General features: G+C 42.6%; 1 protein-coding gene and 1 long non-coding RNA gene across 7 annotated transcripts in view; one reads left to right on the top strand and one right to left on the bottom strand.

Annotated features, from left to right (window-relative positions):
• Window positions 1-13,546, bottom strand: part of RNF19A (ring finger protein 19A, RBR E3 ubiquitin protein ligase) — a 33,895-nt gene extending 20,349 nt beyond the window's left edge. Inside the window, exons 1-3 of one of the 6 annotated variants that reach the window (XM_077932825.1) lie at window positions 13,412-13,528; window positions 12,746-12,829; window positions 9,476-9,625 (exon numbers count right to left, since the gene is read on the bottom strand). The gene's annotated coding sequence lies outside the window, so the exon portion shown is untranslated. Of the gene's footprint in view, window positions 1-9,475; window positions 9,626-12,745; window positions 12,830-13,005; window positions 13,156-13,411 lie in introns of those variants that run through there. The other 5 variants (XM_028736385.2, XM_028736387.2, XM_028736388.2 and 2 more) reach the window with 5 other exon arrangements.
• A 389-nt stretch (window positions 13,547-13,935) lies between these two features.
• On the top strand, window positions 13,936-16,143 carry LOC114600372 (uncharacterized). Its single transcript, XR_003707539.2, has 2 exons — window positions 13,936-14,068; window positions 14,631-16,143. It is a non-coding gene; the product is annotated as an uncharacterized LOC114600372 (long non-coding RNA).
• Window positions 16,144-22,178: the final 6,035 nt, after the last annotated feature.

The following is a 22,178-nucleotide window of genomic DNA, read 5'->3' as shown; positions in this document are numbered from 1 at the left end:
TCCAAATTGGAGACAAACTGCTACAGAGCCTCAAAGGAATGTAGGATTTGGGGGACGGGGGTGGAACTTAACTGAAACTTTTAACCTTGCTAGTTTCAGCATCTGCATATTCCAGGCAGGAAACTAGGACTCCAAATCAATTTAAGCACCAGGGAATACAAGAGTACAGGAGACAAAAGGCATTATCCAACTTCATACAGAAAAGAAAATTAGCACAGAAAGGGGAAGAGAAACTGACAAAACAGCCCCACCTAATTTGCACTCTACAGGTCTGTGAAATATAGATTTTAAACCCAAGGATGGGGAAAGATAGAAGAACGCCTTGTTGATATTTAACTGAGCTAAATAGTAGATATCACATTCTAGCTGATTTGTTGAAAATTTTTAATAATGTAAACTAAGCAGCACTAGAAAATGGCTGAATGAAAACAGGTTTTCAACATGGAAAATTTTGAACAATCTTCAGAAGGTCACCATAAAAGTTACTACATATTTGGAAGTCAATACTGTACTGAAATCACCACACCCTTAGCTTATATTTTCTATACTATGTTTGCTGAATTTAATCTTTACCCTGAACAGTATTTTTATAGGTTTTAACTGAGAGGCCATAAACTCAGAGAACACAAAAAAATGTGTGTGTTAACTTATGATGTATTAAAGAATGAGCACAGGATTTCAAACGTTGTCAAGCACTTTCATTAGGATTCCATGTATGACCAAACACTGATTGATGTGAACACTGCCACTGTTGTCTGGTAATACATACACCTCTGGTCATTACTACTGTAGGTAGTATACAATCAATAGCCTCAATTAATTTATTTTGGGGGGTCTCTCCTGCTGAGTAATGTGAGCTGAATAAAGCTGCATCATACCGCTTGGGTAAAGAAAGTTTGTTTTTGCTAACCCTGCAGGAGACAGAGCCAGTGAATTCCCCAACTCTCAGGAGCCTACAATTTCTTCCATTCACTTTGTAATAATATATTCTCTCTCACACACAGTTAAGGTAGTCTTCTACAGTTACAATTAATTTTGTTTGTCAAACACATAATGCTCGTGCTGGTGCATCCCCTGGATAACTACCATTTGCTGGGCAACTATCACTCTGCATTGTGAGTACTCCCCTGCCCTTGCATAGTCTCCCTTGATGGGTCTGTACCCATGCTGTCTTTGGAGTCATGCTTGGTGCAAAGATCATATTTACTGTATTTCAAAGTGAAAGACGTTGAGTCAACAGAAGAGTCAGTCCTCTTAACCCTCGTCACATTTCCAAAAAGATGCGAGCGCCTAACAGCTTTTAAGGTTTTGGAAGAACCTGCCAATTGTTCATGTTTGAAAGATACAGCAAGTCTTACCAAGAAAATACGCGTTATTGAGAAATTACTTCCAGTAAACGGGTAAAATGTAGGCCACATTAGCAATCTTGTCTTCGAACTACTTGGATTTCATATAACTATCTCAATAGAGAGGGAAAATAGCTAGCAAGCATACATATTTTTCAAATAAAATTAAATGCAGTCTCATAAAAAGAAAGGGATAAAGTGCCCTTTTTCAGTGGATAAATCATAAATAAAACTTTAACTTAAGGCTTTTGTTGTTAAAAAAAAAAGCAAAGAAGAGGAGAAAGCATCTAAATGAAGTTGTGTGTGAAGAACTGGTTTTTCCACAATTGCAGCATGTCCTGTTTTGGATTTCCTATTTTCCTGGGGAATTATATATAAGAACCTACAACACTATAGGTAAAAACTGGTTATCATACATCTTCATTGCAAGCTTTAAACCACTTAAAGGTAAAGGGACCCCTGACCATTAGGTCCAGTCGTGACCGACTCTGGGGTTGCAGCGCTCATCTCACTTTATTGGCCGAGGGAGCCGGCGTACAGCTTCCAGGTCATGCGGCCAGCATGACTAAGGTGCTTCTGGCGAACCAGGGCAGCGCACGGAAACGCCATTTACCTTCCCACCGGAGCGCTATCTATTTGTCTACTTGCACTTTGACATGCTTTCGAACTGCTAGGTTGGCAGGAGCAGGGACCAAGCAACAGGAGCTCACCCCGTCACAGGGATTCGAACCGCAGATCTTCTGATCGGCAAGATCTGATCGCAGATCTTCTGATCGGTTTAACCCACAGCGCCACCCACGTCCCTGTTTTTCAGCATACCTAAGTGGTTTAAAGGGACGCAGGTGGCACTGTGGGTTAAACCACAGAGCCTAGGACTTGCCGATCGGAAGGTCGGCGGTTCAAATCCTCGCAGCGAGGAGAGCTCCCGTTGCTCGGTCCCAGCTCCTGCCAACCTAGCAGTTCAAAAGCATGTCAAAGTGCAAGTAGATAAATAGGTACTGCTCTGGCGGGAAGGTCAATGGCGTTTCTGTGTGCTGCTCTGGTTCGCCAGAAGCAGCTTAGTCATGCTGGCCGCAAATCCAGCCCAGTGCTATGAGGAGAATGAGCATGGCTTGTCCCAGCATGTATTTGTGGTGAGTGTGTTTGTGTGTATAAGGTATGTACACTGTGTGTGTGTACGTTTGTGTGTAGTACGCACACACAATATGTTTGATGGCCACTTTGGCCATTATGACTGCTGGAATGCTGTTCACAGAGGACTGACCAATCTTGAATGTGGCTGTGAGACTGAAAAGTTACCTCTCCATAGACTAACTAAGTACAATCATTTTTTAAAGTATCCAATTAAATAGAGGAAGTCATGGGTAGTTGTGTCCCATTGCTGGCTATGCATCTGCTTATGTAGTACAAGATATAGAAACTGGTTAACCATTTCTGCCATTTGTATTTGAACATTACAGCTGACATGATATGAAATTATATTTAATGTGCCTTATTTAATAGTCTTCTTTAAAGTTTGATGCAAATTGTTAGATTTCTTACTCACCCTTCAACATGAGGTTCTAGGGTTGGTTGCAATAATTTAAAGATACAATATTTTAAAATAATGAATTACAATTCAGAGAGAAGGTGTCAAGGGCCAAGGTAAAGAGATGTCTGGGAGATGTGGCAGTGGTCTTTGACCATCCATAATCCGTTTAAATCTCCAGAGCACAAAACAAATCTGTTAACACTATCAGAAAACAGTATTAGATTAAAATAGAAATAATCTACCAGAAAACATTATAAGATGCTTTGTAAGTATTTATTTATTACTAAAGCCAAACAATTGTGCTAAGGTTCTCTGAGAAAAAGGACCGTCTGAAACATGAAATGGGATCACAATACAAAGAGATAATTATCTACCAGGATATTTTAAACTGCTACTTTGTTCTTATATATTTTATGGTGCATGACTTTTGAAGCAGGTGAGTAATATCCTGTTCTCTTCTAATGCCGTACAGGACTAATACACGAATCCAGAGATAGCCTGTTGTTGCCTGTGACTATGTACACAAAACTATGCAACTATTCATGCATGAATAGCTTCTAGAAGAAAGCATCTAAAATTTGAGACACACTGCTGGCAGAACCAATAAAGGAGATTCATAGCCCAGGAGTTAAATGAATACTTAAGGATGAACAAAGATCAGGCCTCCTTACTTGCACTCATCTCACCATTTTCAGAGTGGTAGGTTCATAGCTCCAGTGCATTTAGAATTTGAAAATTGGAAAACGAAAAAGGTACAGAAATATTCCCCACAATCAACAGACCTTTATAACTACTTGTAATATATTTAAAAATGGCTGAAAAATAGCTGGTTTCTGCTTTTGGCAGTGTAATAGCTGAATAACAGGAAATGGTTCAGACTACAAAAACAACTGTTAAAGTTAAAACACATGCATTGGAAAGCATGTGATTCAGCCGTGAAAAGAAATGATTTTATTATGGGAAGTGCTATAAATTTCATCTTCAAGTGTTGAACATGAGAAAGAATATAAGCAAGTCAGTAGAACAGAATTACAGTCAAATATATGCTGCTAAGCTAACAACTAAAAATATCTACTTGCCAATATGGAAAAGATAAGGAAGAAGTAGCCAATACTGGTTTGCCCAAAGTGAATAAAAGTTTGCTACAATGCAATTTCTATTACTGGAAGATATAAAATTCCTTTTTTATATTTTTGCTCTGAAGGTAAATCTTTTTAAATAAGTGGATTCCAGTTTATCTGGAAACAATTGGTGCCACTCTGGAAAGTCCTAAGGAATAGGAAGGGAATGTCATCCACCAGCTCATACAAATTCCTTTAATCTTTTAAGAAGTGTATATTGGGTTATGTGTGATCGCTGAACTCTGAACACTATTTTAGTACCTACTTAAATCCTCACATGTATAACACTAGTAATTACAATGCACTATTGACATTATAAAGTGACTACCATTGAGGCAGTCAATGGGTGCATCAGCTCCATGGATGTTGGCAACATGGCAGGAGACAGAGCCAAGGAAGCTATAAATACATAGATTTCCTAAGAATACTAGACCAAATGATACAAAACATCATTCATTTATTCCAAAGACTTCCAGTTCATCAAAAGCCCCCAAAGTAACTACACAACCTGCATAGAAGGTAACCTCCTAGATAACACAGATGCTCCTTGATAGGGGTGGGGAACAGCTTAAGGGCAGCACTATTCTAGGCAACTTTCCAGTGGTGGATGGGGCCAGAGGCGAATGTGGGTGGACAACAAGTGTAAATTTTACCTCTGTACAGTAGGCAAGTTTCTACACAAAACTTATGCCCTTCACTATTGTCCACCTTGAGAGGGAACCACTTGCAGGTATTAAGTAGGGATAGGAAAAGGTGTGGCCTGGGGAGATTCCCAAGTGCAAACAAACAGAGGCTAGGGGGCTGCATTTGACTCCTGGGCTTGAGGTTCCCTACCCCTGTTCTAGAAATATTATTCTTATGGCTCTCTATGTTATGATTGCTTTTGAAGTTCTGTTAACTTCTGATTTGATATGACAGTTGTGTTTTATGGTGTATTTGTGTTGCTATTGACTGGTTTAAAATTTTGAACTGAACTGAATGTTTCAAATATATGCAACACCCAAGAGAAAGTTTGTTATCAAGCAGCTGATAAATGGAGTAAATTTAATGGCTAAAGGCTCAAACCCTTCAGAATGGATAAATGGCCTATGGGGGGATCAGAGCAAAGCAGCAGACACATGCAATTCTGAAGCCCAAAATGCCTTGGCACCTATGACCAACATGTAGTAATACGGGGTGAAAAATTTTCTGCAGGGCAGGAAGTTTTCTACCACTATAGTTTTCCATTTTAAAAATGTTCCTTTTCTAAAAGTACATTTTCCCCATAAAATTGTTTTAACATAAAGAACGGATACAATAACAGTAAAGTTGCAGTTTCAAACATGCAGTTTAATATTTTAGGTTCCTAGGAATCACAGCTTGCCTATCCTTGTGCATGCCTGCATACCCATATCTCCAGCCCATTTCTGGAAATGGGATGGGATAGTAAAACTAAACGTCTAAATGATCCAACTATGCCAAGTCAGATCCCAGTCAATTCAAGGCATTTGAAATTTTTCGAACTAAAGTGCCCTAAAAAAACTTTTTGCAACTTTTTTGCAGGGCAACAGCAACACAGTATCAATTATTGTAAGGATATATGCTTCCTACAGTTAAATATTTTATTCATGATTTTCCTAGCGGCTTTAGGGGACTTTCTGGGGTTTGAGAATATAAACACACTGATACTAAATGTGTTAAAAACCTCAAGTGAAAAGAGATATTGATGGAAATCTAAAATTTGCTTAATATTTAGACTCAGTAAGCCCTTGGAGATTCAAGTTCGGAACTCCCATTTCCTAAACCTTTGAACATATGGCATCATGGGTAAATATTTAAATCAACAATTGAAAGAACCACACTAGCACATGCATAAATGAGCCAAATTTTTGTATGGTATTACTGTGGGCTTCATATAGGACCCACTGACTAGCAAATAGTAACAGGTGCTGGGATCCAGGAGATACCATCCATATATTTCTAGAATAATCCAATGAACAACTGTATTCTTATTTTAGGTCCTTCAACTAGCTGATCTCTGCAATTTGTTGTTTGATTCTACTAACCAGAAAGAATGAACATTTACTTCCCAGCTCATGAAGTAATGACAGTTTGTACAGTAACTGATATGGCTTATGAAAAAGTTCTGGGCCCAATCTTTAACTAAATAATCTTGCCTAATATTCCTGCACAAAGACAGCCAAACCAAAATCTGCCTGCCTCTAAGCAAATATAATTCTGCAGTGTGTGCAAACTACATGACTGAAGGTTCAGGTTATGTTCCTAGGTTGTATAAAGGCTCTATATATTTTAATTGCTATAGCAACCATATTTATTAACTTGCTATATTTGTTTGACTGCCCAACATGTCTAGAGGCTCCAAAAATTAAATAAAATGCCATATCAAGAACACAAGCTAACCAAGATGTTTGTTCAGGAAATGTTAAATTTCAAAATTGAAAACTTGATTTAAAAACCAATCCAGCCTGTTTCCATAATGTGCAGTGTCTTCCATGCAACATTTCATTTATGTAGAGCTTCCTCCCAAAGTTGCTTCTTCCTTCCCCCAATGATCCCCCTGCCCCCACATAAGCACATTATATTCCAAGATAAGATGGTACAGAAACAGTACTATACACATGGCCATTCATTACAGGGTCATTAGGGAACGTCCACATGAACGCCAAGGTCTTTGTACAACATCTGGAAAAAATAACCTCTATGACATTAAGGACTTGCCAATGAATCCTTATGGATACCAATTAGCCAAGCAAGTTTGCATGACAACCCTATACATGTCTACTCGAAATTTAAGTCCCACCGAGTTACTCCCAGGTAAGTGTATAGGATTACAGCCTTCAGTGTCTATAAAAAGAAAAAAACACAATTCCAGAGACTTCCCTCAATAATAGTAGTTCATATGTAAATACAAGCATAATAAAAATAAACAACTGAAGCATCCTTACGGGGTTAGGGAAAGGCAAAATATTTCACTTAAAGTGCAGTGACTCTCAGAGCATGAACAATGAAATACAAAGCCATTTTTACTGCGAGAGTAGTGATAATTGTTAAAGCAAAACTGAATAATATAACTGGATGCAAGAAACAATTTTTTAATAAAGATAATTTCTGATATGCTAAAAAGCATAGATTAAAACTGCAGAGTGGAAGGAAAGGAGGACCTTTTTCTGCCTCCCCACTTCCAGCTACTCTCTGAAGACTGGAGACCCTCTAAAGAATATCAGGGGGGTGGGGCAGGGGAAGGACCAGAGTCCAGACCATGTGAAAAATGAACATAATATTTAAGCTGCAGTTTATTCATTTTCAGCTTCGTATTCTTGTTATTAAAAAAGTGTGCCTAGACATTCCATTGTTACACCCATAACTTAGGTTTAAGGTGCCATTTAGCCCCTAGCTTTCATATCTGTTTCTAACACTGCTTTGTTCTTGAAGCAAAAAGGTGAACTTGATCCAAAATAAGTTTATTTTTAAAAATTCTAGACAATTTTGTCTGTTGGTTGTCCAATACATTAGGCTAGAGTAATTTTTAAATATCTGAATGCCTCAGTTTTTTCTAGTGTAAAATAAATGACGTTACTGTACTTCTATTGTTGTGATAAAATGGAGGTAGGAATTTATATCCTCTAACCTGGATGCATTCAACTCAAAATATTGCCATCACATTTCTACTGTGACATGTAGCTTTTACTGTGCAGTGTCTATTTCAGAAAAGCAACCCCTTTTCTCTCCAAAGCAGCCTCCAGGGCACATCCTTTAAATGTACAATTATTGAAGGGATGGAACAGGAGCAAGGTGGCCATAATAATGACAGTTTTTAAAAAGGCAGGCTTACGTTGTGTTATACCTGCCAAAAAGGTAGGAAGAATTTGGTAGAATAGCTCTATGCTATGTAGATAAAATGGGACGCGGATGGCGCTGTGGGTAAAAGCCTCAGCGCCTAGGGCTTGCCGATCGAAAGGTCGGCAGTTCGAATCCCCGCGGCGGGGTGCGCTCCCGTTGATCGGTCCCAGCGCTTGCCAACCTAGCAGTTCGAAAGCACCACCGGGTGCAAGTAGATAAATAGGGACCGCTTTCTAGCGGGAAGGTAAACGGTGTTCCGTGTGCTGCGCTGGCTCGCCAGATGCAGCTTTGTCACGCTGGCCACGTGACCCGGAAGTGTCTCCGGACAGCGCTGGCCCCCGGCCTCTTGAGTGAGATGGGCGCACAACCCTAGGGTCTGTCAAGACTGGCCCGTACGGGCAGGGGTACCTTTACCTTTATGTAGATAAAATAAGCTGCTATCTAGAAATTTTCCCTATGGAAATGTACACGAAAGTTAAATATGATTAACAGGTAAAGGTAAAGGGACCCCTAGCCATTAGGTCCAGTCATGGCTGACTCTGGGGTTGCGGCGCTCATCACAGCTTCCGGGTCATGTGGCCAGCATGACTAAGCCGCTTCTGGCGAACCAGAGCAGCACACGGAAACGCTGTTTATCTTCCCGCTGGAGCGGTACCTATTTATCTACTTGCACTTTAACGTGCTTTCGAACTGCTAGGTTGGCAAGAGGAGGGACCGAGTAATGGGAGCTCACCCCGTTGCGGGGATTTGAACTGCCGACCTTCTGATCGGCAAGTCCTCGGCTCTGCTGCCATTTCCCAATTCCCAAAGGAAGTCATCCAGTCTTTTTGCTGAGGATCTCTTCAGGACAGTATCTTTTCTCCAGGGAAGGAAGTTATACAAACACAAGGAAGCAAATAAATCCACCATATGAAAAGGTGTTATTAAAGCCCCTACTAAGTTACTTACAAGACAGAATTGTGTATTTAAATGTTTTTATTAAAAATTAGTCTGATTTGCAAGCATCTTACATTTCCAGGGTTTTGGCTACACAAGGGTAAGAGTGAGTTCAGTTTTGTTTTCTTTCACCTATGTGCACAGGACAGTCCGCCTTCTACAGCAGAATCTGACACTGCCATAAGTAAGGACACAGAATACTGGATGGGAGAGACTTCTATATCCATACAATATTTCCTTTTGGTGATATATGCCACATGGTTTTGCTTCATGTTAAGAATGTTCCATTTGTAGGTCATAAAATAATTCTATGCCAGGTCAGATTGCCTAATGACAGATTTAGCAAAAGTCTTGAAAAGGTAGCAGCTTACATATTTATCTTGCAACTTGCACTTTAAGGAATTATGTTTATTGCATTAATGCTGTGCAAAAACTGAGCTATAAAGACATAAGAGGTTTTTGGTCTTGAGAAGTTAAAAGTGAAAGAAAGCAGAACAGCTAGAAAAAGAACAAAATGCAGGTAGCTTAGGAATCATATCTTAAATAGGAATTGTATCTCAAAAGAATGATACATGTCAAGATATAGCTGCAAAGCTTGGCATTTATTTAACACAGTTTATGTGTTTTCAATACAGAAAATAAAATTTATTAATTTATGGAAAAATGGAGTGATATATACAATGCAACTCAAGAGTCATTACCTTCTTGGAGGAAATCAACCTCCATGTGCCAGTCAGATGTACATATTAGGCCGAGGAACCTTAAAGATCATGCTCAATCTTGTAATGCTGTCATCTGTTGAATTAGTCCATTATATCTTTTACCAACTAAGTGAAAGTGGAACTTAAGAGCTGAAATACAAACAAAAGGAGAAAACAGCATTAAGCCATGAACAATAGAAGGAATCCCCTCTAACAATACACAAAAAAATGTCTTAAGCAGTAGATGCAAATTCCATAGGAAGGAAGGGAAGGGTGGACTGGAGATGGTGTAATTTTATACATCAAGGAGACCAAGCTAGATATCCCCCAAAAGGGTGGCCACCTTCACAGAACCAATATGGGTAGCAATACCAAGGCCGAAAGTGTGATTCAATACTGGGGACGTACTATGATAACCCTGACCAAAATGCCCACAATGATCTTCAGGTGGCTAATAAATCAAGAACGTCCCTAAAAGACGACCTTGCTGTAGTAACAGGAAACTTCAATTACCCCTCTAAAGACTGGATACATGCATGGTCCACTTATGACAAAGAGGTAGAATTTCTAGATCCCTAAATGTCTGTGTATAGGTGTAATGTATGGGATGTCAGCAGAAGAGTAGTACCTTTGTGGCTCCCAGAAGCTGTCAGCATGTGACACAGCCACAATGCTGAGAGGGGGCCCTGTAGAGGTCACTAGTGCAGCAAAAACAATGTGTGAGGCAGCAGTTTTAAGTTACCAGTCTCTGCAGCCGTAGCAGGTGCGGTGATTGTCCAGAAGTTTGACTTTACCCCTGGAGACACACTCCATTGTCAAAAATGACTGTACCTAAAATATGAATGAACCAGAGGGGCAACAAGCCTGGACTTTTACGTAGTGCTCAAGACTTGATGCAATATGTGTTGTCAAACCAACTGGCCACAGAAACTACACAGTGCTTTCAAATTCTATATATATGTAAGTTGATAATTCCCAAAAAAATCCAACAGTCACACCTGACTTCAAAAGAGGAAACTTCTTAAAAAAAAAGAGGATTGGTAAAAAGGAAGTTGAAAGGAAAAGTGAAGACCATCACATCTTTCCAGAGCACCTAGGGTTATTCAAGCTACAGGTAGCTAGAACGTATGTGGTACCGCAAACAAGGAAAGGCACCATCAAGGCCAAAGGGATGTCACCATAATTAATGAGCAGAGTCAAGGAAGCTTTTAAGAGGCAATAAGACTTTCTTCAGAAAATGGAAGCCCCCTCCAAATGAGAACAAAAGGGAACATGAACTTTGACAAACGAAATGCAAGCAGACAATAGTGATGCAAAAATAATTCGAGGAGTACAGTGAATAGCTAATGAGAACACTTTGTTCTTTCACTGTTTAAGTAAATCTATCTTAACAGGCTTAGTTCAGAATTCTAACTTTACTTTTATTAATTTGAACTGATGACCAGTGATCATAGACCTCTCTCTGTTTTCAACCTAGTATTTAAAAGAGAAAAGTTATAGCTCAGTGGTCGAGCATTTTATTTGCATGCAGCAGGCCCCAGGTTCAATCATTAGCATCTCCAGGCAGAGCTATTAAAACTGCTGCTTAAAACCTCAGGGTGTAGACAATACCGAGCTGCCTTTTATTATGCCAAACTTTGGTACATCTAGCTCTATTATCCACACTGACTGGCTGCAGCTCTTCTGCATCTTAGGCAGAGGTCTCCCCTAACCCTACCTGGAGATGCAGGAATTGAACCTGGGGCCTTCTATATGCAAGTCAGGTGCTCTACTACTGAGCTATATCCCTTCCCCTTCAAATGCCAGTGCCTATGATCATTCATTTTAATCAATTTCAAATTCATAAGACTAAAGCTGGACTTCTAAACTAAGCCTGTTAGTTTGGACAAATTCACTGAAATAGTGACTGAATGAAGTGTTCTCATTCACTATTCCATCTTTAACATGTTAATTAAGACAGTTAATCTGTTTAGTCAGAATCTGCTTATCATGAACACTAAATACTTTATAGCGGGTAAAAGTAAGAACTCAAATACCAGTCCTTCTACTTGCACTTTTTAAAAACAGCAGTTTTTAATTTAAAGAGAGACTAACAGAACTTCAATAAGGTTCTGGGGCTATGTATGATTAGCACATTTAGTCCTACAATTCCACAGTCCCCTCCACAAGCACCCTCTGACCTTTGTGCAACTCTCAGTGACTTTAACTGCACTGATGTGACCAACCAGTGCCTACAAAAATGTTTTACATTAGCAAATTCTGTGTCCACCAAGTGGAAATAAAGGTGGATTGTGGTAGAAGTTATACTATTGTCAGTCCTCCCCCACACTTTTACAATCAGCAGCATTCCAATCTGGGCACTGAAAGCACACTCTGAAGTTTTGGTTTCAAACCAAGAAACTAGCAAAAAGATCCCTCAGGCAGTACAGTTGTGGTTGCTGGTGAAATACTATGGGGAAATTCCACATTACTTCATATTGAACTCTCGGTGCAGTTCATTTGATCAGCAACAGCTCTCCTTTCATTAGACCTAAGCTTCTTAGATGTACTTCTGATGCCTATGTAGCTCTCAGGGCTTATTATTAAAGCTCCCATGTCCACTTGTATGAAAAGGATCCCACTTCTGCAAGCTACTAAGCTGTGCTGTTATTCATTAAAAACTTTTCAGACACTGGTGTCACCCAAGTCAGCCTCACAGGAGTTCCAGGCATAAGTAGTGAAATGCCAGTGACCACCTACAGGGTGAGTTGCATTGCAGTTGCCTTTTTCGTTTTTTAAATTCAATACTCCTCCACTGAGAAATACTGTACAGTTCAATAGAGTATTTAAATATGTCAGACTGCCCTTTGAACACAAGCTTCTTTAAAGAGATTACATTTAAGGCTACCCAGCTTATTCAACCGCCCCAAAAGGCAGGATAAGGGAGGACGACGGAATATCCACATTCCCAATAAATTGTAATCCGAGGGGAAAGGGAAGAAGTAGCAGCAGCAGCAGCAGCACTGCAGCCTTTATAGGACAAAAGTTAGCTAGTCTCGCCCCAATTTGGAGTGGATGTGGAAAATTTCCCCCTCCCCTGGGAGTTAACTTCCTCGTAGTTTCGGCTCTGCGTGTGTTACTGTGTCTTTCTAACGCTTTCGGTTTTACAGAAAGCCCCATTTCTGACAGAAAACGGTTCTGTGTCACAACTTCTAAAAGGGGTCTTTAATAAAAAATACTATTTTTTTCAGATTCCGCCCCCCCCACCCCACCCCAAGGCAGAGAATGTACCTTTGTTTTACAAGAAGGAAGTGCAATAGAGACGCTCCGAAGCTGTATGAGAGAAAGGAGAGGGCGTTTTTCCAAAGTCCTTTCCTCAGAAAGAAAAAAAAAAACTTACTGGGGTGTGGAAGCGATCGAATATGGAGTTTCCACCCCCCGCACCCCACCCCGAGTTTCTCCTCGGACTTTGCCCCGCGGAGTGGATGAGGGTTTCAAAGTCTGTCCAGTATGCCCCCCCCCGGGGGGGCTGGGTGGGAAAGAGAATTTACCCGGCGGCTTCGGAGAACAAGGCGGGCCCCACGGCTGGTTGCTGGCCTCCCCCCTCTGGCGGCCCAGCCGGGGAGCTGAGGGGAGACAATGGCCACGATGACTTCACCCTCCAGCAATGCGAGGAGCAGCAGCAGCAACGGCCGCCGCCGACTAATCCCCTCTGAGCGCCCGTGAGCGGCGGCCTGGGAGGGACCCCTCGGTGGAAGCCTCCCCCCCACCACCTTCAGGCGCCAGTTCGCTCGGGGAGCCACTCCCGCCCGCCCGCCCGCCTCCCTGACGGGCGGCTTCTTCGGGGACCGCCGCCCCCCCCCCCCGCGACCAACTGCCGACACCTCGAGCCCTCACGGCAGAGGCCCTCGGAACGTCAACGGACGCCGCCCGCCTGTCCCTTCCCTTCCCCAATACCTTTTTAACTCCGCCGAGGCGGCAGCAGCAGTCTCCCCCTCTCCACCCGACTGGGCCCGGCCCGGCCCCGCGCAGGAAGTGCCTGTGAGGAGGAAAAAGAAAGCGGAGCGTGTGAGGGAGGCGGGCGGGCGGGCGGGGGAGGCGCAAGGCGAAGCGAAGCTACCAGGCCCCAGGCAGGGCTCGGGTTGGGCTTTGCCCGGCCGGGAGGAGGCTTCTTTCCGCCTCTCTTTCTCCCCCTGCTGAGATCACAGACGAGGCGGGGCCGCCGAGCGGTTGAACCCGGTGTCCGTCCCGCGGGGGAGGAGGGAAGTCTCGTGGATGTGGGGGGAGAAAGGGGCAGGAGGAGACGGCATTTTTATCCCCCGCGCCTTGGAGGGCGGAAGCTGCTCCCGGTTCCTTTACCTCGCCGACACCTGAGAGGTAGCAGCCACGCTCCTCTGCCAGGGGATTAAGCTCACCTGACGCTCGCACACCCGGAGTCTCAAGGACTAGGGCTGCAAGCTCCTCCACGTATCTGCGAGTAAGCTCCATTGAATTCAGTGGGGTTTACTTCTGAGTAGGATTGCTCTACAAGAGGTTTTATTGCGGCGTGTGGCCCACCCACCCCCTTTTTTTGGCACTGGAACCCACTTCTGTCACAGTCTGTTAGCCTTGACGGTAGGTGCCCCCAAATTATTATTTTTGGTTATTTACATAGTAATACCTGTTCTTTATTTAGGCTTTATTTATTGCCTCCGGCATTATGTCAGCTGAAAATTAGTGCACTTTTAAAACATGGGGGGAGGGGGAGTGCTCTCCTAAACATGTTTATTCAGAGTTAGACGTCTTCCCCTAATAGGTGGGCTTAGGCATCCATGAGAAAAGCTGAATTTTTGCTTGGTATGCAACTTTTATAGTATTCCTGGGGAAGGAGGATTTAGCAATCTAATCCAATGTAAAACAACCTAGTAAAGTATAAGATGCCCTATAATACATTGAATTAGAAGAATAAAAGAAAACTTATCTTACTGAAGAATGATGTGTAGTTTCTTTTATAAACTTTATACTGCAGGGTTTGTTAACTATTTTCTAGTAAAAATGTTGAATTGGACATTTTCACAAAGGTTAAACTTTGGTCTTTAAACATCTAAAAAGAAATAGGCGCTTCCCTACTCCACTGGTTTATACCCAGATTATAGTGTTCCAGGACGCAGATAGGTGTTCCTATGTTTCAATACAGCTCCACAAAGAAAAAGATAACATGCCAGGGAGAAAGCTGAACTGAGCCATTCTCCACACAAGGGAGTTTTGTTTTAAAGAAGAGCATTCAAGCAAGTCAACTTCTACCTGTTTTTCCCAGCAACTACTAGTCACTGGATTCTACTGGATGGATTTTACTGAACCTTACAACTTTTGGAAAATGCCCTTCAGTTTTCTTGAATGGTGTTCCATGGTTGCTGTGGGGAAACTGGAAATGCTGGTATGCATGTGTCCTTGTGTCCAACCTCTCAGCAAAGACATATAGTTTGAAATACTGTATATGTCTCTTTTCTTTCTCACTCACACAACTATAATTAATTACTCTCCTCTCTGCAAGGCTGAGTGTCGATGTGGGCGAGACAACAGAAAACCCAGTAAGTAGTTCCATCATCCATAAACCACCTCCTCACACCCACATATTCTTAGAAGTGCACTTTAATTAGTTTTTAAACCAGTAGTAAGTGTATTTATTATTGGTCTCCACACTCATAATTTATGAGTAAATCTCAGAATAATTTTGTTTTATACTTCCAAACAGGCCATACTACTTCACACCCACACTGAAAGTGTCTCAAAAATATTTTGTAAAGTTGTTCCACTTTTTGATTTTAGTTCACACACATTGTGTTTCCTCAGTAAATGCATGATGGAGAATTTCCATTCTAAATTAAAGTCACCATCCAGTAGAGAGGACTAAATATTAAAATTACACACATACCCAACTATATTATTTATGAACAGCTAATCCTGACTCTTTGCACACATCCTTGGAAGGTGTGTGAAGCTTTCCCAGTGAAGCTGGACTCCTGGTAAACTTGGTAAACCAGCCTGTGTTCATTGCTTTTTGTATTTCCTGCATGCGTACAATGACACCACACAGTGACCCTGTTTAATACATGTTCAAATCTTAATGCTTTTGTTCTTTGACAACTGCCTTTCCATAATTTCCTCCTATAGGAAAAGCTACATTTATACTGTATGCCTATGCATTTCTAAGTAACACATAGTGTGATATGTGACTGATAATGCATAACTTTAATAATAACATATTATTATAACTTGAGAGCAACAGGAAATAATGTAATCACTGTATCATTGAATTAGTCATATTTCTTAGAACTACCATTTGAATTAAATTTACTTTCCTTTGTTACATGTGGCATTAACCATATGTTCATACCAAAAACTGTATGACCCTCCACAGGCCTTCTGTTGTTCCTTATCAATCAATACACCAGAAGTAAGTTTGCATATATGGAATGCAGCCTTAAACAATAGTTGGGGATGCAACTGTGTAATGAAAACACAGGCTGTATAGTCATGCCGTATGTATAACTGTGCAGTCAGATTTATATTTTTCTTGTATCCTATCGAATTTTTAAGGATTACAACAGTAATTCAAAGTAGTTAAATTACTTTTGGACCTCATGTTCACTGATGAGTAAAAGTACAGAAGAAAAATTGATACTTGAATAAAGCAATATTGTTATATACTTGTTGACCTGCTAATTGGATTTTTATTACATTTTATTTATTTCATAACATTTATACACTGCTTGATTGTAAAAAACCTCAGAGTGGGCCGGTCCGAGTATACCCCGGACTACAAGGTGCTGAGGAATGCTTATTTTGCTTAAACCATCTTTCAGCAAAAACTACCCCTTGCTTCTGAACTTCCTTGATGAATCTGGCTAGCCCTTGTCCACGAGAAAGAATGCTAATGTAGAGGAACTGTTGATCTAATGCAGGGGTAGGCAAACTAAATCACCTTCTCAATCTGGCCCGCAGACGGTCCGGGAATCAGCATGTTTTTACATGAGTAGAATGTGTCCTTTTATTTAAAATGCATCTCTGGGTTACAGTGGTACCTCGGGTTACATACGCTTCAAGTTACATACGCTTCAGGTTACAGACTCCGCTAACCCAGAAATTGTGCTTCAGGTTAAGAACTTTGCTTCAGGATAAGAACAGAAATTGGGCTACGGCGGCAGCAGGAGGCCCCATTAGCTAAAGTGGTGCTTCAGGTTAAGAACAGTTTCAGGTTAAGAACGGACCTCAGGAACGAATTAAGTACTTAACCCAAGGTACCACTGTATTTGTGGGGCCTGCCTGGTGTTTTTACATGAGTAGAATATGTGCTTTTATTTAAAATGCATCTCTTGGTTATTTATGGGGCATAGGATTTGTTCATTCCCCCCCAAAAAAATATAGTCCGGTCCACCACATGGTCTGAGGGACGCTGGACCGGCCCACAGCTGAAAAAGGTTGCTGACCCCTGGTCTAATGGTACCAAACATGGAAATCCTGGCACTGTTAAGGGCTTGTGCTGGTTTTATAACCACTGAAGTTAGAGTGGGTTCTGCTTATTGCCTCAACTCTTAACATTTGTTAACAACTGCTAATTTCAGACACACACAAACCTATAAGCTATACCGTATGTTTTATTCACCCACTGTTTCAGCTTTGTCATTCAGCTCCACAAATTTGTGTTGTAGCAAGCGCAAGCAGAAAAATAAGTAACTCAGAAGAATTCAGATATTTCTTCTATTAATAAATGTTTTTTTTTAAAAAAAAAGAATTCAGATAGTTAATTACCAGAGATTTCATCCTTTTGGCTGCTTTTTACCCCTATAGATGAAAGCTCCTAAAAAGAATGATTTCTAGATTAACTCAATTTACTAAAGATATAAAAGGCAGAAATCTTGAATAATATAAGGAACTTATTAATAATCCAACAAAGGCAATGGAACTTGCTTGACATTCCCATGAATTGTGAAACCAGATTTAGACCTGAACTGTGCCGTTATAAAGAGAGAAATGAAATTTAAATTGCCAGGGTTTCCTGTGCACAAACTTGGATTTGTATTACCAATTTACCCACAATTGCATTAAAGTTGGTTTCAGCTGCTATGGTGATTCTTCATCTGAAAACTTTCCAAAATGAAATGTAATAATAGCCTAAGTTGCTGAGCTAAATATTGTCAAATTATTGTTCTGGCTGAGTGATGCCCTTTTAGAGCAGATTTTTCTGGTCGCTTCTCTATAAAACAGGGGTAGAGAACTTCTGGCTTGCAAACAAATCCTGGCCCACCAGGAGGTCTGATTTGGCCCATGAAGCTACGTTTCCCATAGAGTATAAAAGGTGCCAATTTCCTGATCCAGTTTCTACACACGAGTTAAAACATTTCTACACAAGAGTTAAAACAACTTTGCATCAAAAACAATCAGCTGAAACTATTAGTATCTCCCCTTTGTTCAGCTTGGAACTTTGAACTTCATTGGAAAATACATTTTTGAAGCTTTCTAAAAATGGTAATGTAAAAATGAGAGTGATGAAGGAGGAGACTGGCACTCAAGGATAATTTATGCCATCTGCTTATTTCAGTCTGTCAGAGGTTGCCAAGAGAGGTTGCCATGAGTTTGCTGCACTTAATGGCATGGCTGAATCGCCTACCCTGGGATGCCCAGTCCTTCTGACCTGAAATGTTCAAAAAAATTGGGTCAGCTTATAAAGACTATAATGAGATGGAGTTTGAAGTAGCTTCTGTCTAGATCATTTCTTTTCTGTAGTTCACATTGCTTGTTTCCAACTGCCCCATCAGGTCCAGGGTCTAGTAGTAAGTTGTCTGTTCTGTTCCTTTTAAATGCACTTTAAACAAATTCTGTTGCAAGGAAATGCCAAAACAATCCTGCTGGCAGAAGAGAGTAAGGACTTATTCCTCTTCCTTTTAAGCACAAAAGGAGAAGTACGGAACTGTCACTAAAGGTAACGGTAAGTTTGGCAACAGGGCTGTAATTAAGAGAGCAAAGAACAATACAAGTTCTGTGGTGGTGGGGATTCTGTAGGAAGGAGCCTTGAGGGTGGTGACAGCGTTGACTCCTCTACAACAGCTCTTGCTGTGAACAACATGGATTAGTGCTCTTGGGCTCTGTTTGCGCCCGCTTAAAAATGCTGGAAGGAATTGTTAAATACTGGCCAAATGCCAGCGCTCAGCCAACCTTCGTAAGCCGCACCAAATCATGAGACAATTGCGTGTTGGCTATGTGCTGATGTGCAGCTAAGCCAAGATGTCTAGATTCCAGCCTGATGTGATTAAGAATGCCATCATGCCACTGGGGCCCAGTTAATTTATTTTGTGATGCGGTAGCTAACAAGAAGATGCCTTCCCATGGCCAGGCTCTTACATCACTGATAAAATGTGAAAGCACTAATCATGTGGATTGTCTGGGTCATGTGGTTACTCCTATGCCAGCTTAAGAAACCCCCAGTTTGGGTGATAACCCCGATCCTAGCACATGATTCACATTTACAGAATTTTACACCTATTTGCTACTACCCTGTTTCACACTTGGACATTCTTGGACCTCAAATGAGTGAGAAAATCAGCTGTGCCGGGGAATACAAAACATGTTTATCATCTGTTAGTTCAAGCATTTTAGAAATGTGCAGTATTATGCAATTGTCTATTATCAACATATTTGAGAGGCATTTTATGCTAGCCCTACTCAGAGTAGATCAACTGATGGTTTCAATAACTCCAGCATTGCTGTTTCCCCCCAGAGTTCCTAAGCCTGGCGTGCTCTATGGTAGTGTTTCCCAACCGGTGTTCCGCGGCACACTAGTGTTCCGCGAGACGTTGCCTGGTGTGCCGTGGGAGGGAGGCGGGCGAGTCGGGCGACGAGAGGCGGGGCAGCGGCGGCAAGGAGAGGCCGCCCAGCGCGGGGCTCTCGCCGTCTGCCTGCCTGGCTGCCTGCGTGGCGCTGACGTCACGGGACTGTAACGTGCCCCACATAGGCCATGCCCACATAGGACCATGCCCCGATGCCGGGCGGCAGCGCTGCCGCTGCTTGCGGAGAGGTCCGCGAAGCCTGGGCGCGCTGATCTCGGCGCGCCCAGGCTTCGGCATGCCGGCATCTCTCCGCAAGCAGCGGCAGCGCTGCCGCTGCTTGCGGAGAGGTCCGCGAAGCCTGGGCACGCTGATCTCGGCGCGCCCAGGCTTCGGCATGCTGGCAACTCTCCGCAAGCAGCGGCAGCTTGCTGCTTGCGGAGAGGTCCGCGAAGCCTGGGCGGACAGCTTTTGAAGGCAGGGGGGGGGGGGAGCAAAGACTTTCGCCCCCCGCCAGCCTTCAGAAGAGGTCGGGGGACAGACTGTCCCCGGACCTGGTCTGAAGGCGGTTTCCCTAGGAACGCATTAATTGATTTTCAATGCATTCCTATGGGAAACCGTGCATCGCAAGACGAAAAACTCGCAAGACGAAGAGACTTGCGGAACGAATTAATTTCATCTTGCGAGGCACCACTGTAGTCAATATAGGCACAGAGTTAATTTTTAAAACATTTTCTAATGGTGGTGTGCCTCGAGATTTTTTTCATGAAACAAGTGTGCCTTTGCCCAAAAAAGGTTGGGAAACACTGCTCTATGGATCTGTTGGGCAAGACAAGGGTGGGGAATTCCTGACTGCTGGTCAAAGCTGGCCTGCCAGGCCTCACCAATCTGGACTGTCAGCTATGAGCACCCACAGGATCTCCCCCCCCCCCCCCGGTGTGTGGGGGATATATTGCAAATAGATAAATATCCAGACATCCAGACATTAATAGTAAGCACCAGAGAGCAGTCTATCTGGTGAATGGGCAGTGCCAAGGCCTGGCTAAACATGGCCTTTGAGAAACTTGTATTCCAGATCTACCCTTACATAGTTTCTTAGTGGGTAGATCTGCTGCCCATCTATGCGTAGCTCTGGCATCTAGACATCTTTCCAGTCACAACTGAAACCCTCAGTTGTTTTCCATGGGGTGGCAATCACTTCTCCACCAGCACAGGCAGCTTAAAAACAAACCAGGAAGTTCCTTCTCTAGAGTCTGGACAATGGGTGTTCCACTCTAGCCTTCTCTTTGTCTAATTAGCTACTTTCCTAAATGTCAGCCATTGCTCAGACTTCACTCATTGACTAAAAATGCAGACAGGCAGGTATAGCCTAGTTTTTCCCAAAACAAATTTAGTGAATAGTACCTGCACAATGTGTGTCTCATAACTTGCATTCTACAAGGGCTAGAGACTTGGGTTGGGGTTTTCCCTCCAAATAAAAGCTGAGAATTGGGGAGGGTGTGTGGCTCATCTAGTGTGTGTGTGTGTGTGTGTGTGTGTGCGCGCGCGCGCAACTGTTCCTCCTTCCCACTTGACATGTATGCTGCCAGCCTCTTCATAAGCACCATCTCCTCTGCTGCTCTGCTTCTCCTGCTTTTCAGCTGAGAACAGTCCTATGAAAGGAGTGGAATTTGGTGGTGAGGACCATCTCTTCCATCATCACCAGCCAAGAATGGTGACCCATGTACTTCAGCTTGTTCTCACAGTGGCCAGCCAGATGCCTGGGAAAACCCACAAGAAGAAGCTGAGCCCAAGAGCCCTCTCCCCTCCTATGGTTTCCAGCAACTGAATTTTGTTAGCATTACTGGAAAGGCAGCCGGAAAGGTAGAGCATAGCCATCATAGCTAGTAGCCACTGATAGCTCTCTCCTCCATGGATTTGTTCAATCCTCCTTTGAAGCTTTCTAGGTTGGTGGCAATCACTGCTTCCTGTGGGCTTCTTGTTGCATTTCCTCTCTGTGCACTAGAAAAGCGTTCTCATTTCTCAGCATGCTGGAGAGAGAGAGAGAGAAAGAGAGAGAGAGAGAGAGAGAGAAATATATATGTGTGTGAAAGGAGAGAGCATGTGGTTCTCTGGTGCATCTCTGGTTATGCCACTACAGTATGCACTGGGGTCAGGACAGCACCGATGGAGGATGCTTCTGTAGCATACTGTTTGTTCGAGTTAGTATAAGCCAGAAGAAGATGAGAGGGAGAGTTTCCAAGGGCACGTTGTTATTGCATAAGCATATCTCATATTGGCACCTGCCACTGGGATAGGAGACTTCCTGGAAGCGCCACACAAGCTGCTCTTGAGCTTCTTGAAAGAGATCGAGAAATGCTATGTACAACCCCCGTGATCAATAAATGATAAGGTCAGCAGGAGCAGGACCTTGGCTCAGATGCCTCTGCTCCAAATTGCTCCATTGCTGAGTGCTTCGTTGTATCGAATAACATCTTTTAAGAAATAAGGCAACTAGAATAAAAAGTACTCCATAATAGCAATGCAGTATTATAATGTGCAGGTGCACCCCGCCCCCGCTCACACCGCCACATAAAGATGTGTGGTATGGACTGCGCATGTGTGGCATTCCGTATGGAGTGCGCATGCACGGGATGCCGCACATGCACAGTCCGTACGAGCTGCGCCGCCCCGGGTGCCGGAGAGGGTTCCTCTTCCACTGCTCACATCATCCTTGACCAATGGCCTTGTTGGCTTAGTTGAGTTGATGGGAGGTGTAATCCAGCAGCATGTGGAGAGCTACAGGCTCCCCACCCTGACTCCCAACATATATAACGTAGTTCTACTCATCTCATGTCATGGTGGGTGGCAACTTCATAGAGGACCATTGTGACCATGTGTCCTCTTTGAGCAAGTGCATCAGGCACCAGAGAAGTGAGACA

The sequence above is a fragment of the Podarcis muralis genome, chromosome 8 (assembly GCF_964188315.1).
Source record: "Podarcis muralis chromosome 8, rPodMur119.hap1.1, whole genome shotgun sequence".
NCBI lineage: Eukaryota > Metazoa > Chordata > Lepidosauria > Squamata > Lacertidae > Podarcis > Podarcis muralis.
This window is presented reverse-complemented; position numbering and strand designations above follow the sequence as displayed.